General features: G+C 39.1%; 1 long non-coding RNA gene across 1 annotated transcript; it reads left to right on the forward strand.

The window, feature by feature from the left end:
• The first annotated feature begins 76 nt into the window (after window positions 1–76).
• On the forward strand, window positions 77–19160 carry LOC126148811 (uncharacterized). The gene is made up of 3 exons (XR_007530643.1): window positions 77–248; window positions 18805–18907; window positions 19036–19160. It is a non-coding gene; the product is annotated as an uncharacterized LOC126148811 (long non-coding RNA).
• Window positions 19161–21009: the final 1849 nt, after the last annotated feature.

Consider the following 21009-nt stretch of genomic DNA (forward strand, 5'->3'; position numbering starts at 1 on the left):
AATGTGCATTTGAGTTGCCAACTGTGAGACGCCGGTGAGAGTGCCATTGATCTATGAATCAAGATATATAATTTTGATCCTTACAAATATTTTTAGAACGTGATGATGTGGAGGTGTGGCTTGTTTGAATCGAATCGTTTTTTAGGCTCATGTTGTCATCAGCGGCAGCTGACTCTTGTGGCGGATATTTGTGTCCGTTGTGAGGTTTATGGTACTGTATGGTTCAGCTGAATTGGATTTAATCTTTGGTGATTGTGGATTATTTATTTGTTTGAGCTGTTAATTTTCGTTTGCAGTTTGTTGGTTTTTTTATATTGAATGTTTGTGTCTGCATCTGCTGTTGTGTTGTGTTTGTATATTTGTTGTTTGCAGTACGGTTTTTAGGTGTAGTATTTTTTGTGGCCAGCCATAATTAATTTGGAGGTTTCTACGGTTCATAAGTTCGTTTCTATGAGCTTTTTCATTTATTGTGATACCATAGTTTGTTTGTCAAAAGGAAATCTCTTTGAAATGAGGGTTTTGGAATTTGTATTTGGTTACTTTCACTTTTTTTTTGGGGGGGGGGGGGGGGGGAGGTATTTATCAATTTCTGCGCTTCAGCCAGATAGGTCTAGTTAAAAGTGTGATACTGGTCTTTATGGTTGTTTTAACGTCGCTGCCCATTAATTGGGATATAGTTATTTTACTGCCAATTAATATGGAATGCAAATTCGGGTTGTGAACTACTTTTATATTAAAATCAAAAGCCATCGTGGCGGCAACATTAAAAGAAACGGAGGCGTCTTTCATTAAATGACTGACTTAATTCTGAACTTTTATGTAAGTTAATGCAATTTCTTCTGAAAGTAGCAACGGCCCACAGTTTCAGCTTCGAGAGCAAATCTTTTGGAAAAATTTGTTACTGACCGTGAATTTATGTTTCCTTGCGGAAATTAATATTAAACTGATTATGGAACTTCGTAATATTAAAATGACTGCAGGTTCTATCGTGTTTCATAAACAAAAGGTACGGAGCATGAAATGGTGCACGCAAGCTATAATACAGAAATGCTTCCATATTTAAGAAAACACACAAAATTTTGAATCTGTGAAGGAGGGACAGGTTTGTAAATGAAATATGATTAAACTTTAACAGTATAGTTTAAATAAATAGAGCCGGCCGGAGTGGCCGTACGATTCTGGGCGCTCCAGTCTGGAACCACGCGACCGCTACGGTCGCAGGTTCGAATCCTGTCTCGGGCATGGATGTGTGTGATGTCTTTAGGTTAGTTAGTTTTAAGTAGTTCTAAGTTCTAGGGGACTTATGACCACAGCAGTTGAGTCCCATAGTGCTCAGAGCCATTTGAACCATAAATAAATAGAAGTCAACCTACACGATTCCACACAGCAAATGTTTTATGCCCAATATTTAAAACAAAATATCCTCTACATGAAACACTCGATATTCTAATGCACGCACTTGGTGTTCTGATCTCTAATAAGAGTTACAGTTGCAAATAATTAAGTAACAGTTCAAGAAATATGTCCTATGACCATTTCATCGAATCCACAGAATTAATGCATAACCTGAATCAAATTTTTGATACATTATCCAGTGGTGTCTGCCATAATTATTCTACTTTGGGTAAATTTCGTGTAAAAGTTGGGTCATAACATTGTGTGTGGCGGGGATACTGGCATCGCTCTCTTCGTTTGAGCTCAGATCAAGCGAAATATTCGATTCAGTTGTGTGTTGCTTGCATTTCTTTGTTCCGTTTATTCCGGAGGAATACGTGTGTGCCAGTTTTCGATTATGTGGTTCTTTTGTGTGGATGGTTTGACATCACAACCTTCGTTTGTGCTATGTTAGTCCAGTATGTGTTGCATTCCACTTATGTGGCTTTTATATATTTTCTTTCAGTTCAGTCTGGAGGAATTTGTTCTTGTTATTTTTCCATTAAATCGTTCTTTTTTGTGACTGTGTCTGGTACTATTGTCATCCTTTTAGCTCTCATATAGGTCGAGCGTAAGCTGCAATTCCACTTATTGGCTTTAACCCGTGGTGTAAGTGTGTTGCATTGTGTGAAGTCGTGCATGCTCGGTGTATTTGAAGTCTACATTTTGAAGTAAGCAGAGATGTACTTTTGTGGTGGATATTTCTGCTCTTCAATTGACGGTTTTCAATTTTGTGCTTTGTTACTTTCACTTGGAGGAGTATGTTTTTGGTATCAATGCATGTGTTCCAGTTATACTTCTCGTTGTTCGGTTTTGCAGTCTCATTGTCTTCATTTCGGCTATACAGGTCAAGCGAACAATTCGATTCCAATTGTGTGATTCTTGTATTTTTATGTTCAGTTTATTCTAGGCAAATTCGCGTAATTTCTCGATTATATTTTTGTTTTGGAGAGGTGGTGAGTAGGGGGGTCTGGTATCGCTGTCTTTCGATTCAAATATTGTATTTTCTATATATTTTCGTTCCGTTTATTCTAGACGAATTCACGTATCTCACTTAAGTTTGTCCCTGCCCAATACCCACCCATCATCGTTACTGCCCCTTTAATTTCATTTGATTTGTTGATTGAAATACTTTGCTTTTCAATTTTGTTTATCAATATAATGGTCTCTGTTGTCGTCACCATCTTAAAAATGTAGTCGGCCCGTTATTAAATGTTTTCTGTGTTTGTCTTCATAAAGGCAAAAAAGAAGGGAGTCGTCATTAGGTCACAAACTTGAAGCCGACGTCCGCCCTCTTTTGTAGCTCAGAACCGTTAGGTTCACCGCACTTATACTTCCATTGGTCACCGCTGTGGTGATACTTCCCTGTGACGTCATTCTGACGTGCTCAATTTCGACCGTCGAGGCCATCTATTGACTTTCGTGGTCGTATCTCAAATAACATTTGGTGCTCTGATTGTGTGGAGAGATACAGTAAGTAATTACCAGTAAGTAATTGGTTTCGCAGTTTGGCTTCATTTGCTATCGATACAAATACAGCGAAGAGTGGAATAAAATGGATTACGAAAGCATCCTTTTCACATCAGTCTTTCTCTTCTTGGCCAACTGTGTCGTATTACTAGAACAAATAACGCTTTCAAGAACAGTAAAATGTTCGAATAGTCTTCCTGAAACTATGGTATTAACGCATGCACTGCAATTTTTAGTATTTAAAACAGCTGTTACGTACAGGCGACAGAAATAATGAACAATAATCAATCGTAAACAGTCGTCTGCTAATGTCAGTGGAATCACTTTACTCTGTTGTCTAAAATCATTGTACTGTAACTATTAGTTACGAATGTGCGTATAAATTTTATATGACGACACCGATTGCATGTAAACATGTTTAAAGGTGAATAAATATTCTATTCTGTTCAATAGAAGTCGCAAGACCGCGGGACGATCGAAAGATCGAGTAGAAACAGATTTCCCGACCAGTCACGTAGCCTGTTCTAACCGTTCGAGCTATGCTCAAACAGAGGTCTAGTTGTGAAAATAAACGTGTATTTAATTAGTAAACCGAAACGGTTATCACACAAGAACGTATACTACTTATAAGAATGAAAATGAACCAAGCCTTTCAAGACCATCCTCAAGTTTGTGGGGACCACAATAAACAGTACGACTTAAATAAAAAGAGACTGTTTAAGTCGACTAAATATCATTATTTCATTCGAAACAGAACAGACAATATTTTACTTCTGTCTCACATACCGCAAAGATTAAAAATAAGATTTCTCTCGTAACCATAGATCTTATGCTCATTTTTTATTTATTTAATATTCTCGCAATCAAGCTATTATACCTGCTTGCTCGCAACCGCTCGTAATCGACTAAAATATAACAACTGACAGCGTTATAAGGAATTGTAAAGACTGCAAATGAAAATGCTCACCAAAAAGTCCCCGTAATTGGTCAAAGTCGACGGTTAGTATCGCAAATTACTCTTGAGCTTGAATTTCTTTTATCAGAGGAAGACGTAAGTAATCATCCATCAACTCGACCAAATATCCACAAAACAGCGTATTATTTAGTGAAATGTAGTTGAAACTGATACCCAAATACCTTAAGTGCACAGGGTGGTCGCAAACCGTCTGAAAAGCTTGAAAGGGTGTTGCAAGGTAGGTTGTGCTGAGAAATAAATTGTTAAGAAAAAAAATCGTGAAGTTGCGCTTTTTCCGAGTTTATTAGCACTGTAAATAGTCAATGAAGTCGCTGTACGCGCACATTCAAGTGAGCCGCCAGAGACGGTGTCGCCCAACTTGTTCAACGTTTGGTTTCCTAAAACCGAACAAGATAGCGATACAAAAATTGGGTATCGGCTAACTTAAATGCTGATTAACTTGGAAACTGCGCAACGAATCAAGTTTTTTTCTGCACAATTGTTTCGCAGCACAACCTACCCTGCAACAGCTTTGGTTTCAGACCGTTTCTCTTATAGATGTTCACGAAAGCAACAGCTGCCGATAACAGGTAAGACTGGGAAGCCGATTTCGGTGCTTTCTTTCTGTACTGAAATTTGAGGTACATATATTCGGATATTGCCGATAGATTCAATAAATTTCTGCTGTTAGACGTTAATGACTATGGCGCTATGTAAGTATCGGTACTATATTTTCGCATTATTATTGATTCCGCATAATTTTCTTTCATTATTCTGCAGTATACGACTTCATGTATGCATGTCACTTTTACAGAGCGACGTTAAAAAGAAGTTAAATGTTTGTCGAGATCTTTTGTAATATTCCATCAGTGTGCTCTATATTGTAGTTATGTATGATCTTTGTCATTTTTGTACTGAAATAGGATTTCGCGCTGAGAATTTTGCACACCTCTTTCATAGGAAGAAGGAAGTTGTTATTTCCACTAGACTAATTTCTCATGGCTGACATCGAGGAGGATGAGAAAGATGAACCTGAAACCATCGAGGTACGGTACAGCAGACAAAATATTTGATAGTCCCTCAGATGATGTAATTTGTATGTTACTCAGCACTTACTGCGAACTTTTAATTTCCTCATCATGTCAATGTAGTGATGTACGTGCGTATCGAAAAATTGTTTTATCGAACGGGTAATTACAGTACTTTGATTGCCTTCATCTTTAACGGCAGATTGCCTCCATCTTTAACGGCATAATCGCTTTCGGGTCGTATGATTGCCTTCATCTTTAACGGCATAATCGGTTTCGGGTCGTATACGGTACGTTCATCACCACTTTATCAAATCCATGCTCTATTATGGCTGAACTGCACGTTTTGATACCGCTAGAAGGTTAGACTATAAAGGCAGCCATTTGAAAACTAGTTTTCCATACTTTTAAACTTGGTGACAAGTTATTCGGTGCTTCTGTTAAGAAATATTGAAAAGAGATCTCCTAGATATGACTGCGTTTATAATTGAGTTGAAACAAAGATACGAAAAATCGAGAACTAATAGTGACTGTAACACGTGTATCGAACGTCGTTCACAGTATAACACTGATCTGATAACCGCAAAATAATATTAGAGCACACGTTTAAGAAAGGCCAACTGAATATGTTTGAACAAGACTGTACACATTATAGGGGCTAATAACTAGGATACTTACGATTTAAGGTATTTGGAATGGCAGGCGTGCCTGAGTCCTTCAAACAATACTAGGGCTTGCAGCAAATTGTCATCGTTACTCCAAAATCTAGATATCCGATTCACCATAATTATTGTTGTCCCGGGACCTAACCAAAACAACGAACACAAAAACTCAATCTGAAACTCTTTATGCAGCCTCCTGGCACAAATAAATTGTAACCACTGTTCAGTATGGTCTCTTGCATTCTGTAGAACAGATTCGTCCAATGTGGGAAACAAAAAGCTCATATAAAGAGCCCGCTCTTGTATCCTCAATATGTACTAAACAGCAAAGAGATTGTAACGTCAGTAGAAAATGTTTACCGCAATCGGCATATAAAACAGGCACAATTGCATGAATGAACCATGAAGGAGCAATTTAAGAAAGTGATTGTTACATATGCAGTACATACTTATTTACTTCGAAGTGCGCAAAGCATTAAATTGCAATTTATAATAACAAGAATGCTATTACCTAAATCGCAATGGAGATTGTTATCGGTTCTCTTAATACCAGGGCCGGTTCGAGAACATTTCTCCACACGAGTGGTTCATCATTTGTCGCCCCCTTCCGATTGTTTTTCCTCCTACACTTTCACCATGTAAGTTTCCTCTACTCATTGTGATACGACGCTACCGCCCCTCTCATCCTGGCACTCAAACCGCTTGCTGTTCATTGGGGGGGGGGGGGGGGGGGGAGGGGAATTTGAAGGATTGATCTGTACCGTGGCCCGAGGTGACCGTTCGATTGTGAGTTGACATGGCCAACGAATATGAATACAGTACTAAATCCCAGATGTCGCTACATATTGCTCAGTAGCATAGTCCAAGGCCTAGAGCAGGGTGAAAGAAGTATCGGAAGTTTCAGCTCATCCAAAATCTTCGGCCAAGATAAGACTTAATCGCGGAATGTTGCATTTTATAAGTAAGGTTCTTAACAACAAAGTACCCAGAATCGATTCAACATCCACTCTTACAGATTCAGTTCTGTCAATACTCCTCTCCTACATTCAAAACTTCACAAACGCTAGCATACTGTGCTGGCCTAGGAATTCTGGAAAGAAAAGTGTTACAGATAATTGGCTTCACTACAGGGTCATTTCAATCTAGAAAAGACACATTACCATTGCAACTGATAATACAAAACAAGTGTATTGTAAAGGAAAGTCAGTCCTACCAATATGGTGAACTGCCGGTTTCGAAAAGACTGTGCCTTTCTAGTTTTCTGTCTACGCTACAATTCCAATTAAAAGTGGTACACAGTGGTAGGGTACACATGGCAAAGTTAGAGTTCTCAAAAAGCATTCCATGTGGGTAGTAGGGCAAGCAGTGTTCTACCCCACACTGCATTGTTTCCAGATTTGTTGAAGATGACAGATCCTAGATGGAGGCCATAGATGTGGCAACACTGCAATGATGTCATGGTGGCAAGTTCAAATTTTGGTGGGAAAATAGGTCAATTGCGCTACCTCCACTAACCTCCCCCCTCCCCCCTGGACTCCCCCTCCTCGCCCTGTCTCCACTCCCTCTGCCATTTGGAAAATGGTGGGATAAGGACTCAATCTGTGCTGAGCTACTAGACAGGATGGATGCAAGTTCTTATTTTGCATGCATTGTTTATTTAAACAATTTGAATTGTCATAGACAGTAGCTCCATCCAGTGTGTTCACCATGAGGTCCGGAGTCCAACTGACCTAGTTTGCAAGCTGCCACCAGAGGGCACTGTCGTCCCTCCCCTCTCCCCTCCCATGTCGTAATACAAGATGGTGGTCTGGAGAAAAATAGCAGAAAAGGACTCAGTCTGCGTCTAGCTGCTGGACTGGGAGGACAGACATAATTGTATACTGTTTTCAACAGACGAGATGTCTGTGCTGGAGGAGGAGGAGGAGTATATTAGCATCTGAGGACAGTGTTGATAGCATTGGTATTTGGTGAAGACGAATATGGGCTAAATTACAGTTCACAACTCATAGTGATAATTGCGTGTGCTGTAAATGTAGATCGATCAATAAAAGTCCGGTCCGTTAGTCTTCCGAAGTGTAAGATGCAAGATGTTCACTCCGGGGTCTCCATGCCCCGCTGTTAGAGGCAAAGCATCAGACTCCCTGCCCCAAGTCTCCATGCTGACTCACGCCACAGACAGGATGAACGCCGGCTTATGGCACGGTCATGTGGTAGCCGCTAAGCATTTCCTGCTGCATTGGAAATACCCACTGCCTTCCTCATCCTTAACGTCCCCACCGAATGGATACCCTTTGTCACTGAACACTAATTGCTTCAGGAGTTATTACATCTGTTGTTGTGGAATATTGTCACATACTTAACTTGAAGATATCACACGAACTAAATGTACCATCGCACAAAGAGATTGAGCTTTGCAGGTCATGTGAGAATACTTCAACAATTACACGTTTTATTCCAAAGAATACCGCCGCCGCCATACTTGAACGTCGAATCGAAGAGAAAAAGATAGCGATACAGTCGTGAAACCATCCCATAGACACTTCACATGCTTTTGTGGGAAGTACACTTGTTTTTGAGCATGAACTGCTTCAGGTGTTACTAAATCCAACTGAATACAGCTGTAAATAAACTTCGAAAAAGATCCATGCGCAGCAGTTTGCTTCAATTTTGCGACTTATACCGCAACTCTTGATGTGGACTCTAGAAACATAGCGCGACATACTTGTGAAACCATTCCCGGGACGGTTCGCAGGGTTTTATGGGAAATACACTTGTCTTTGAGCATGAGCTGCTTCACGAGTTACTAAATCCAACTGAATACGTCTGTAATACACTTACAAAAAGATTGATGCACAGTAGTTTGCTTCAATATCGTGTTGTATACTGCCACACTCGAATATGGAGTCTAGAAAGATCACGACACACTTGTGAAACTTCCTGAGACACATCACATAGTTTAGTGGGAAACAGATCCCGAAGCTGATATCAGCTGCAAGATTTGGTTTTACATGTCAAAACAACGATATTGGGAAGTCGAAATAAATATCTGTGTAACTCTAAACACATGACGCTCAAGAGTTTTCGAGTTGTAGCTGCTTGTTTGAAGGCACTGCCAGAGAGAGAGAGAGAGAGAGAGAGAAAGAGAGAGAGAGAGAGAGAGAGAACTCTTTCTGAGTCCTACAGCTGCTGTGATGTTCACCACTTTTCTGAAATGGTGAGTGGTCTTACTTTTATTTGCTGCTGCTGAAATCAGAGACATTATTTTTTTCCTCACTTCTCAAGGCACTGGCTAAGCATAGGCGGGAAAATCAGAACAATTACGCAAACAGAATTCCAAGCACTGTCCTACAGATGAGAAAAATAGCTAGACTTTTTGGTGTTCTACAGCAGCTGGTTTGGTTATGCTATGATGTAAAGCTACAATGGCAGATAACAGACAGCATCCCGCCAGAGATGGAGGGCCTGTTTGAACCTGTCTTTGAACACTCAAACAAAAAAGATATCACATTACTGTCAGAACCTTCTGTAGAAACCTTGCCCCCATCTTGTTTGAACCAGTCTTTAGAGGCTCCCATGCCCCATACAAAGGATGTCTTGTGAATGAATGGAGCATTCTGATTGGCTCTTACTGAATTTACCCGACAAACTGCTGCTACTGCTGATGGTGTGGGAGCACTTCTGTCATTTCCGAGATTTTCAGGGGCAAACCTATTTTATACAGATCGAAAAAGAAACATACAGCACCCATCTTTCACTGACAGTTAAACTGTAAAAAAGTGATCTGTAGATCATGAAATATGGAAAGATACTTTCTCAGTTACACAGCTCTGTTACTGTTGAGGAAAGCTCAAACTTTTCAGCATGAAACCGAGCTATATCACAACATACCAAATTGATGTAGTAAACACACAGTTTATATCCTGCGCCATACAAAACCATTATTTCTGCATCCTGCATATAGCTATCGACCACCAGACACTTGTACACTGCGAAGACAGACAAATCCCAAATGAGAACATAAGCACGTACACTGTACGAGGTGCTATCCAAAATTTTCGGGACTGGCGCTCCCATCAGATGAAAACCTTACCTTTGGACTTGTGGTCACCATCACAGTGGAAGTAGTTCCCATCCGCATGTACACACCAGTCCCAGCGCTTCTGCCACTGGTCAAATGTTTTCTGGAAGTGCTGTTCTTTGAAGGTGTTTATCACCACCAGCAATGTTTCTTAAAATCCTCTGTAGAGTGTCGAACCGACGGCCTTTCAACTTGAGTTTCAGTTTTGGGAATAGCAAGGGGCCAAATCTGGCGAGTACAGTGGGTGGGGGTTCAACCGCCATGTTGTTTTCTGCCAAAAAGTTTCTGGTGATCAAGGATGTGTGACAGAATGCATTGTCATGGTGCAGCAGCCAGTTCACTTGATGCCAAAGTCGGGCAGTCGTCTCCACATTTTTTCATGGAGCCATTGCAAAACATCACAGTAGTGCGCAGAATTCACTGTTTGGTTGGGTGGGATGAATTCTCTGTGCACAATTCCCTTGGTATCAAAGGAAACGATGATCTTGCTCTTCACTTCGCTGTCTAGTTGTCTTCCACTGGGACGATTGTTGCTTTGCCTTTGGGTCATAACCGTAAATCCAGCAAGGGTATCTGTAGCACTTTTCCCGAGATTCGCACAGAGTTTGATACACACACACTGTTCTATTCACGGATCCATCGTAAAATTGGCACACACCAAATACAGAGTACTACAGAAATCACTATGGACACGCAACACTTCCTCCAAGCTGAATGCCACTCCGCACACTGACTCATCAGATATGGAGATCTCGCCACCTAGCAGTGCAAAGATCTACGTCTCGTACTTTCTAGATGGCAGCACCAGTCCCAAAAATTTTGGATTGCACCTCGTGTATATTCCTGCAGCACTAGATATTTTCCGCGAGGTTGGGCAGTCATCCACTATAGCCCTCTATCATGAGGAAAGTGCCCCCGCACACATGCTGGCTCAACGTGCGACCAGAGCGCCCTCCATAGACACAAAGATGTTGCTATTTCTGGCCCCGACCTGCTTGCTTTCTTCACCCATCTCATACTCTGGTATTACAAGAACTATTGTATTTTCACATGGTTTGTCAGAATATCATACCACTTACGAGATAGTTCTGGATATCAAGCACATAGCAGTACACTACCTATCGCTAGCACAGTGTAGGCTAATTCGAACATCAAGACAGGAAATTATATTTCTAAAAACCTGAAACTTTAGCAAGGTGCAGTGATGTGGAACATGCTGCAAACCATTGAGTAACTAGAAACTTATCTCGTCTGTGAAGAGCTTTACGTGAAAACTAGAAAAAATAGAGGCAACTGGTAGTTATACTCGCGAATAGCTATGTCAATGATATGTTGTTGTTGTTGTTGTGGTCTTCAGTCCTGAGACTGGTTTGATGCAGCTCTCCATGCTACTCTATCCTGTGCAAGCTTCTTCATCTCCCAGTACCTACTGTAACCTACATCCTTCTGAATCTGCTTAGTGTATTCATCTCTTGGTCTCCCTCTACGATTTTTACCCTCCACGCTGCCCTCCAATGCTAAATTTGTGATCCCTTGATGCCTCAAAACATGTCCTACCAACCGATCCCTTCTTCTAGTCAAGTTGTGCCACAAACTTCTCTTCGATATACCAGATTCCAAATATTCTTGTCCTTTACAAAGTCAACAAAGGTGTTTGTTGAGTTAGAGAATCGGCAGACCTGTCTTCCACCCCTCCTTCATCATCTGGATGCACACAGCACACACCACAATCGATGTTGTCTAAACCAAATAAAAGACGGGAAATCTGCAAAAGCAGCCAACCAAACAATTTATGTGTGAGGGAATGACGGTCCAGCACAAAGACACGTTCATATTGAATATTCTCAAATTTCTACAGAGAACACATGTGATCACGAGGGCTGCCCAACACATACTAAGTATTAGTTCGCTATTCAGCTCTCTGAAGAGCGACACGGTCAGGTCAGCTACATTGCTGTACCCCAGCTGGCCTCTCCATTCAGATGGCTCCTGCTGTAAGCTGGAAACGTGAATCGTTCCCACTACAGGCCACTGCCACCACATACAGCCACATAGATTTTATCTGTGTACTTACAATTAAATATTACGATTTTAACCTCAATTGGACGACATTCGACAATGAGCAAAGTGTCGGAAATACCCCCTCCTGACAACTGTGGCTCTGTAAATAGAAATATCTGTATCATTCTTATTAATTTTCCAAGTAAAAAGGAAACTTTCATTCCATTTGCGGCTATCTTAGTTTTCCATGTCAAATCCATAACTTCCTTATAAAGGACATAGTCATTTTATTTACACGTCAGAACACATACATAGTTTATAAGCCTGCTGCTGGCACAAATCTATCACACATTGCCTACGACTAAGTATCATACTTCACCAATAACTGAGTACTGGTGATATGAAACGATACTGAGCGAAAATCCGAGATGGATGGACATGTCTCATTTGCTATTCTTGCAAGTGGTACCAGTGTGTCTAGGAGACATAATTCATTCATTCATTCATTGAGCATCCATTTTATCATATACAATGATATAGGAGTTGTTATGTTACATTATATGAGTTTGCAGTTATACAGTAAATTAATAACATAGGCCTATGGTGGTAAAACATATATAAATATATATCTCATGCAGCATATAGTAGATAATAACAAAACAAACAATAATTAATTATTTACAGTGCATACTATTTCATACATTTGTTTTTCAGATATGACTTATCATTATCATTGACCACTCTAGTAGAGAATAGTAGAACAAACAATAATTAATTAATTATAGTGTGTACAGGCAGACCATTTTCATACATTTGTTCAAATATGAATTATCATTATCATTGACCACTATGTCACTACGTTCTGAAAATCCATGTACTCTGTAACACTGTAAAAACATTCTCTAAATAACATTTTTTAAGCTCATTTTTTAAAATATAAAATTTTTCTATCTTTTTGATGCTTAAGAGAACAGCACTAAAAAGGATTTTGGGGTGATATATTGCACTTTTGTGATATTGGGCTGTTTTGTGTGTTTCTCTGTGGAAATCATTCCTATGCTTTTTTGGGTAGCCATGGCACTCACTGTTTAAGGAAGAAAATTGCGGGTGAGATTTGAAAAAGCAGATACTTTCGTAGATATATAAAGATGGAAGCGACATTATTTGAAAATTTCCCTGCAGGGCTCTCTTGGTGCAGCCCCTTTCATTATTCTTAATGCTCGTTTTTGAATAATGAATGACTGGTTTGCCAGACTTGAATTACCCAGAAATAAGACACCATACCACAATAGACTATGCATAAGAGCATAATGAGCACTTATTACTGTTTTTTCACTGCAGCAGTTTTTCAGCATTCTGAGTATATAGCAGCATTTACTTAGCTTTTTATTGAGCATTTCAATAGGTTTATCCCACTTTAGATGTTCGTCTAACCAGATACCTAAAAATTTTGTATTTGAAGTTTGTAAAATCTTCTGTTCACCACGTTTCAAAACTATATTGGGCTTTACTTTATTCAATACATGGCTGAAATTCATCCATACTGTGTTTTTCTCATTTACAAATAAACAGTTATCTCTAAACCATTTTCCTGCTTCTTCTTTTGTTATTTCTACTTTGTGTTGCAAGTCAGTCTCATTTTGAGCTTTCATAAAAAGACTTGTATCGTCCACATACAATACAGAATTAGCTAGTCTTAAACAGTTTGGTATGTCATTTATGAAAATCAAGAACAAGAGGGGTCCCAGCACAGAACCTTGTGGCACTCCATTACTAACTTTCTTTTATTCTGAAAAGTAAGAGGTTCCTTCGTGAACTATTTCTACTTTCTGGTATCTGTATGACAGGTATGATTTAAACTAGCTGTGAACAGTACCACGTACACCATAGTAATACAGTTTCTTAGATGTTGAAAACACGATCGCAGCAGCTACGTTACTGTCACAAACAGTCTTGGTTCTACAGGCACACACAAGTATCGCTAATGATATCCATTTTAAGAATTATACAAGCTCTATAACTTGAGGTATAGTATTGCTTCCAAATTAAGTGGCTTTCCACACAAATACTGTGACAATGAATACATAAGGTGATCGCAGGACCTGTATTAACAGACTGACAGTGCAGGTATACATCGCCAGTGATGTAAGCTCATAATAAAATCATTGAATTTAAGAAGTGATTCAGCTAAGGCACATGGTATGAAGCCAGTATTTGCAGTTCCCTCACTAGCTACTTTTCCAGTATTTGAACCGCATTCTACCCCAACACCATGTCATAAGTCATGCGATATATCCACCAGTTCATAGGCAATGGTTGATTGAGAATTATTACATACAGTAGATGGTGTGCTATGCGATTCACTTTAAAAAAATGTGTCGCCAGATTCAGGTCATAAGAAATGTACACAGCTTTTCAGATCTGTGTTGTTAAGCTTTCTGGTAGAAATGCTGTCTGAAATTTGGAAGCAAGTCTTTCCATCTAGGCACATACCTGCTTTGGATCCTATTGTGATGTCTTTTAGTGATTACAGCCACTAGTGAATCATATACGTGGCACTCTCATATCTCGAAACGATTCACCCTTTCGGACCTTATCTGCGACAGTAAAAGTTCAACATGGTTTTAGAAGTACCTACGCAACTTGTAACTGTTCCTCAGACTCTACCCTGCCATCCCTGCAGCTAGTTCTACATGTGATCATTTCAATTTAAATTGGAACTGAATAGAAGTTGGGAAGAGCTAAATCTACCATCTTCTTCAACCTGGACAGCAACAGGATGAGTTGAGCTAATGCTGCAGGACTCAGTGGAAAGGGAACATGTTGTTGTGGCTCTGCCAACCCCCTACAGTGTGTAAGGTCAGCGCCAAATGAAGCCTGCTCTTGCAACCCAGGGTATTAGAAATGACAGTACAAGCAGTTACAGAAACTGGGAAAAGCATGAGGATTTTGCTATTGCATTGCGGTGCATCTCCGAACTACATATAAGTACCCCAGTCCGAAGGAGATCTACATCTCTCATCGTGCATCCACGTCTGTCACCCAAATATACTTTCCGTTGTGTACCATCAGAATAAAAAACTGCGAACTACAAAAGCTCCGCTAACTTCATCTGATAGAGATACTATCTGTGTGCAGGTATCAAGGATATGCCATGACCCCCATTAAATATACAGGTACTGATCCACTCAGTCACCAGCACAGACTAGTGTAAGGTGTTATCTCCTGTACTTTAGGGGGAGGACCATATCCCACAGATACACTATCAGTCGCAAGAGAACTTCCCTGTGTCCCTGTGTCGTTATTTGAAACATTGTAATATGTCCAAGCAGTATATGACATTATATGTTAAGCTTGTAAGTGAGAAAAGTTTAGAAAAAGATTGAAATGATGTGTACTGTAAGCTGGGATAACTTTGCTGCATTTTTTTCTGCCTGTTTTGTAATGAGAGAAACATTTTTGAAACAATCCTAAAACATGAATTTTGATCTCTAGTTTCATAAAACATGGAAGGATAACAAATTAGTTTTGTATTTAGATATGAAAAAAGTGGCAAATACATTTGGAAAAGTTGCCTGACAAAACCAGGTAACTTTGCTGACTGTGTTAAAATTTATGGAAATCATCATAAAAGTTACAGGAAAAGATGTTTAAAACATTGGAAACAATTTACTCATTAGTATTGAACACTTTAATGCAAAGAAAGTTATAAAGAGAGGTACACACAAAAATTCAAATCTTAAAAGTTAAAAGGAAAGTTTGCCATTTTCATCATAACAAAAATTTGCCTTAAGGAGAATGAATTATGTGCACAATGTCATTTACATTCAGGGAAGCTTCATCTGGCGTGTCTGGGAAGCAAAAAAACTTACCCCTGTCTCTTGTCTGAAGATACAATACCTTGAGCTCTCTTTCTACATAGAATTGAATAAGTTTACCAAGGAAATGTTTGACACTGTTTTTGTTAAGAGTTTTATGATAACTAACAGTCCAAGCTTTAAATTTATAAGGTCTTGGACCATTTTGGAATTGTTTCATTACATTCACAAATGGTTGAATTATGATCCTCTTTGCAGCAAAAAGTGAGATAAAAGGTGTTGACAAATTCCTGACTAAGTTCTTTCATAGGTTCTGCATCTTGCTAAAATTCAGTGTCAGGTGTGTCATATAAAGAAAAAGCATAGTCACCATTCATTGTTGCTGTGATGGCTATTCCTGTGAGTGTTCTACCAGTTCCCTCAATTTGATTTGTTACACTGGTACTTGGAAGAGACTGGTAGTTCATGAGTGTGATTCATGAACAGCTTTTCCTGGTGCCACATCAGTTCTCCTTCTTCTCCTCTTTGACAGACTCTTGACTATGATTTCCACTACAGGCTTGACGGCATTTCATAAGTAAATCACTACTTCTTGTGGGTGTGCCGTTACCATCAAATCTCTCTGCATCTGGGTTCTAGAATGAACTTCTTGAGTACTTAGTGGCACAATGACACATTTCTCATATTAAACATTTGCTACCAGATAGTTTTTTTGTCCATGCCTAAGCAACACAGAAAAACCAATTTTCAAAATGCAGAGCATCAAATCATCCATCTGTTGTACTGCCATACTTTTTTCTTTTTGTCCTCTTAAGATCTATGTGTCCCATAACTTTTTCAAACAATTAACCACAAAAGGAGGACAGAGTTCTCCTGATGCCAAAACTGCAAACATTAAAGAAATACTTCACTTGGTTGAATGTATAACTCTTTTCTGGATACTTTTTTTGGACCCTGGATCATCAGTCAGATCTGTCTCATCATAGTTTAATATGTGAGATGGAGGAACTGCTTCTAATGAGTATTGCAAAAGACTGAAGTATGCTTTAAGTTGATCTACTCCAACACTAATCTTGTGTGAGAAATATTTTGGCACTTGTTCAAAGAAAGCCTTTGGTTATGCCGTTTCACAAAAGAACAGTACCAGTTGTCACCAGATAAATTGTTTTTGAATTGTGAAACCTGCTTCTCCGTTGAAACTAAGACATTTTTCACAATATAACACAGGTCAAAGGCATCAAGAAGCACTCCGCGATCTGCACACACGAGGATCTCGTCCTCTGCTTCAATGCTCAGTGCACTCTGGCACCCTTGTGTCTTTAAATGGAGATGCTTTACTTCAATTTCAATTATTCTTTGAGGAATATTGAACTCTTTTGATGCTTTCTTTTTAATCACTTTGGAGACAGCAAGCTGTAGCATAGTGTCATAATTTTGATATCTTGAATCTAATGAACCCTGACATTTTAACAACCTGTACAAAGACTCCAAAATGCTAGATTTAAAAAGTTGTGAAAGGGGTAAAGAAAGACCAAATTCTAGATTGGCTAAGTTGTCCAATTTTACCGAGCTTCCGGTGGAGAATTCCCAAGTTGCACTATTATACAAAATGCGACACACAAATTTATTCCCAATAATGAATTAGAAACTGTATTGAACAAAAGAAATAGTTCTCACATATGTCATAATGAGTGGCTGGGATGAGACACTTTTGAAGACAACGATACTAGAAAATGCATCTTCCAGAAGTTGATAGAAAAAGCAATGACAAGCGCAGGAAACAATGAATAAACCTAAAATGCACACCGTATCTATCATTCGTTGTTTGCTCTATTCAATGAAAGCATTGATGCTTCTATTGGATTATTAAGGAACATGATGTGTTGTATTGTCCCAGGGGTAGGTGATCAGGGTGAGGTAGCACTCAAACACTAAAAAGCGATGAGATGAACAGCACTTAGTTAGTAACAGTTTGATATCACTTAACTTTATTAGATGCAGCGTCCAGACAAACAGCAGGCCACAATACAAGCAAAGTGTTCAATAAAGCAACTCCAGTCCAGTCTGTTGAGGGAGATGTCACAAATGTCCCAGTACTGATGACTGATTAGTAGAGCACGTTAACCGTGAGTGAGCAACCCCAAGATTGAATGAAGAATGCTCATGAGGTGGCCAGTCTACACTTTTTCAACCCTTCCAATGGGATGCTGCAATCCCTGCCTGTGGAGTCTCCCACACTGGAGGATGCATGTTGGAAGCAGCTGCCAACTTCTGTGAGTGATCTAGATGGTGATGGAGTCAATAGTGAAGGATTCCACAATTGTTATTCAAAATGTGACAAAGTTTTCCTGCTTGGACTTATTATTAGAGACAGCTTAGCCTGAAACAACAATAACTAATAGTTGAAACTATGTGATATCCCTCCATTCACCTGCAATCTGTTATTAATCATACGACAACACTCACTTGCTGTGTAGTGCAATCTTTGTCTTGACCACCATTGTTAAGGATTTGATCACAGCTAAATATTTGTGACAAGTAAGACTGTAAATATGATTGCTGCTCATTTCATTCACAGAATTTTAAGCTGTTCTCTTAGGTTCCTGCCTATCTACAAAGTCAGAAATCTTGACATATTCAGAAATATTTGTGACAAGTGAGAATGTAGGTGTCATTTAAGCTGTGTGTGAGTTGATTTTGTGTGTGTGTGTGTGTTTTTGACAAAGGCCTTGTTGGCCAAAAGCTTATTGTGTGACAGTCTTTTTGTTGTGCCTATCTGCGATTCAGCATCTGTGTTACATGGTGAGTAGCAACTATCCTTTTCATAATATTGTTACATTCCATCCTGGATTTTCCATTGTCTGATTTTTCCTATTTCTGAGAGATGAAGGAGTAGCAACAGTATTATTTTCATTGGCCACTGAAATGGCTGTGATGGTAGTGCTCTTAGTAACTGTTCTTAAGCAAGAGTCCATTCTAGTCTGTGCTAGCCTGAGGCTGTTTGCTTGTTCCCCCCCCCCCCCCCCCCCTCCCCTCCGACGCCCACCCTGCCCCCGCTTTCCTGTTACCTCTAACCACTGGTTTATTAGAGTTTGTGCTCAAATACATTTTTGTTAATTAACTGACTTAATTCAATTACAAAGACTTGAGTGCTGGCTTTGAATCATAGTATGCATTATTAGCTACTTTAGTTGGTGCTTTTGTAGCCCGTAAGTTAATATGTTCAGGTTTTTTACACATTTTCTGGAGAATATGGTTTGAGTGTATGTATCTATTATTGTGCTCATCAGTAACTGCTACATTTAACAGTGCACTTAATGCTTCTTTACCTGACTGAATTATATCTTTATACTTGCAGGATGGAAACCAAAGTTTAATACAAAAATTGTGGTTATTGTTCCCAGAAAGTTTTCGTAATGTTTCTTATGTAGTGTTTACTCAGACTTGCAATACATTTAAAGGTATGTTTATTGATTTTCTTCATATTATTTTGCCTCTTAATTTGCTGCAAGAAGTAATAATAATAGATCTATAAAATCAAAGAAGTTAGTGTCTCAGGAAAATAATTAGCTGTCCTTTCTTATTGCAGCATTTTATAATTTTGGACGAACTGCAGCATGGTTGTTTTTTAGCACATCTATACTTCTTTTCATTCCTGTTATACTTGAAGTGGAAAGAGCTGAAATTGAAAATGAACAACGAAGACATCAGAATCAGGTAACCATGATGTGAGGTATATAGGTTATTATTTTTTCAGCATCTTCAAGTTAAATATTATTCATGCTGTATTCAGTTGATTGTTGTGTGGAATTTGTACCTTAAAAAAAAATGTTTCATGTTAGTTCCAAATGGGAGAAAATCAGAAGCATTTCGGAACAATGTCAGAAGCCTGCCATGGAGCAAGGATGTACGCCAAATCAGTGAAAAGGTTATATACTGGTCATACTATGTGCTGATCCTGACACATGCATCCAAACCCTGGGTTATGAAAGGAAGAGAGAAAAGCAAAGTACAAGCTAGGGAGATGAAATTCTTGAGGAACAGTATTGGAGTGACAAAGATAGACAGGTTAAGAAATGAGAGGATCAGAGTGTTAATGAACATAGAACCATTACAGGAAGAGATAGAGAAGTCAAGGCTGAGATGGTATGGGCATATAAGTGAATGGAGGAGAAGAGGATACCCAGGAGGTTATATGAGATGAAACTGGAATAAAAGAGACCAAGAGGAAGACTGAGAGACAGATGGCTGAAAGGAGTAGGGGAATGCATCCAGAAGAAAGGAAAAGACTAGACCAAGGTGAAGACAGAGAGATAGTGGCAAGAAAGAAGGTGATTGAGAGGCTTATGTTCCAAACAGACTCGGCCAGAGGCTAGAAACTGTCCAAGATGATGATGAAGTTGTACAATGTTCTGTTCGAATACAGAAACAGAAATCTGTCTGAAATAATGTATTCCAAAACCAGTTTCCCAAGAAAGAATGACAAAGTGTAAGCTCATTAAGATCACAGTTCATTCATTCATTTGTTTGTGCAAGCATTTGGTTGTGTGAAAGAACATTCTGATATGTAGAACAAGTCAAGATGTAAATTTAAGACTGCCATAAACTAATTCTGTAGGCTGTAATCACAAATAACTGTTACTTAATGGCTATATTCAATTTGTGCTTATAAAGGCTACAAATGAACATAATACCAAGAGCCCAAAAAATTCAATATTTCAACAAAAGCTGCTGCTTCCACTTACTCAATGTTACCACATGTACGCTGATTATTTTAACTCCATGACTGGGAGAGAGACATCATATTTTCTCTCCAGAATTCTACAACCTTAATGTATTTGATAGTGGCTTTTAAGACATCTTTCTGGATACAAGATCCATCGATAATAGTAGATGATTAGGTGGTTGGACCACTGCTCAGCTGCATGTAATCCCCTCCTCATATCCATGAGACTAAATTTATTCTATACCTTGAGACTCCTGTTCTTGATCTATTAAGGGCTCTCCAAGTAGTATAGGGCAGTACCACAGCTGATTTCTTCTCTTGGAGTGAAGCACTCCTTCTTAGGAGTACTTTGTTGCCACAGCAAAACATGTCTAAAACTCGATCAGGCTTGACATCTAATAATAATGTTCAACATAAAAAACTTTTTCTATATTTAAGCAGGATGTTGATGATGTATAATAGTACCACAAATGTTTTGGGTTTTCAATTTGCTTATTCCATTCTGTTCCTCCCAGCACTCTAATGTTATGGATGAGATGCAACGCCGACCAAAGAGTAGATTTTTGGGACTGGGGTTGATCTAAGGCACTCTGTAACTAAGTAGGCTGACTCATTTAAGGCTATGTTCACGTACATGCTATGGACTGACACTCCAAACTGGTGTCCCCTACTCTCCCACAAAAAAAAGATCCCAACACAGATTACCAGAGAAGGTGGGGATTTGCTCCCCACACAGAATTTGTCAGATTTCCCAAGATGTTGTTTCTGCAGCAGATTTTTCCTTTCAAACCCTCACTGTGTGATCTAAAATATTGGGAGCAATCCAGACTAATTCTC

This window comes from Schistocerca cancellata, chromosome 1 (genome assembly GCF_023864275.1).
Source record: "Schistocerca cancellata isolate TAMUIC-IGC-003103 chromosome 1, iqSchCanc2.1, whole genome shotgun sequence".
Classification (NCBI taxonomy): domain Eukaryota; kingdom Metazoa; phylum Arthropoda; class Insecta; order Orthoptera; family Acrididae; genus Schistocerca; species Schistocerca cancellata.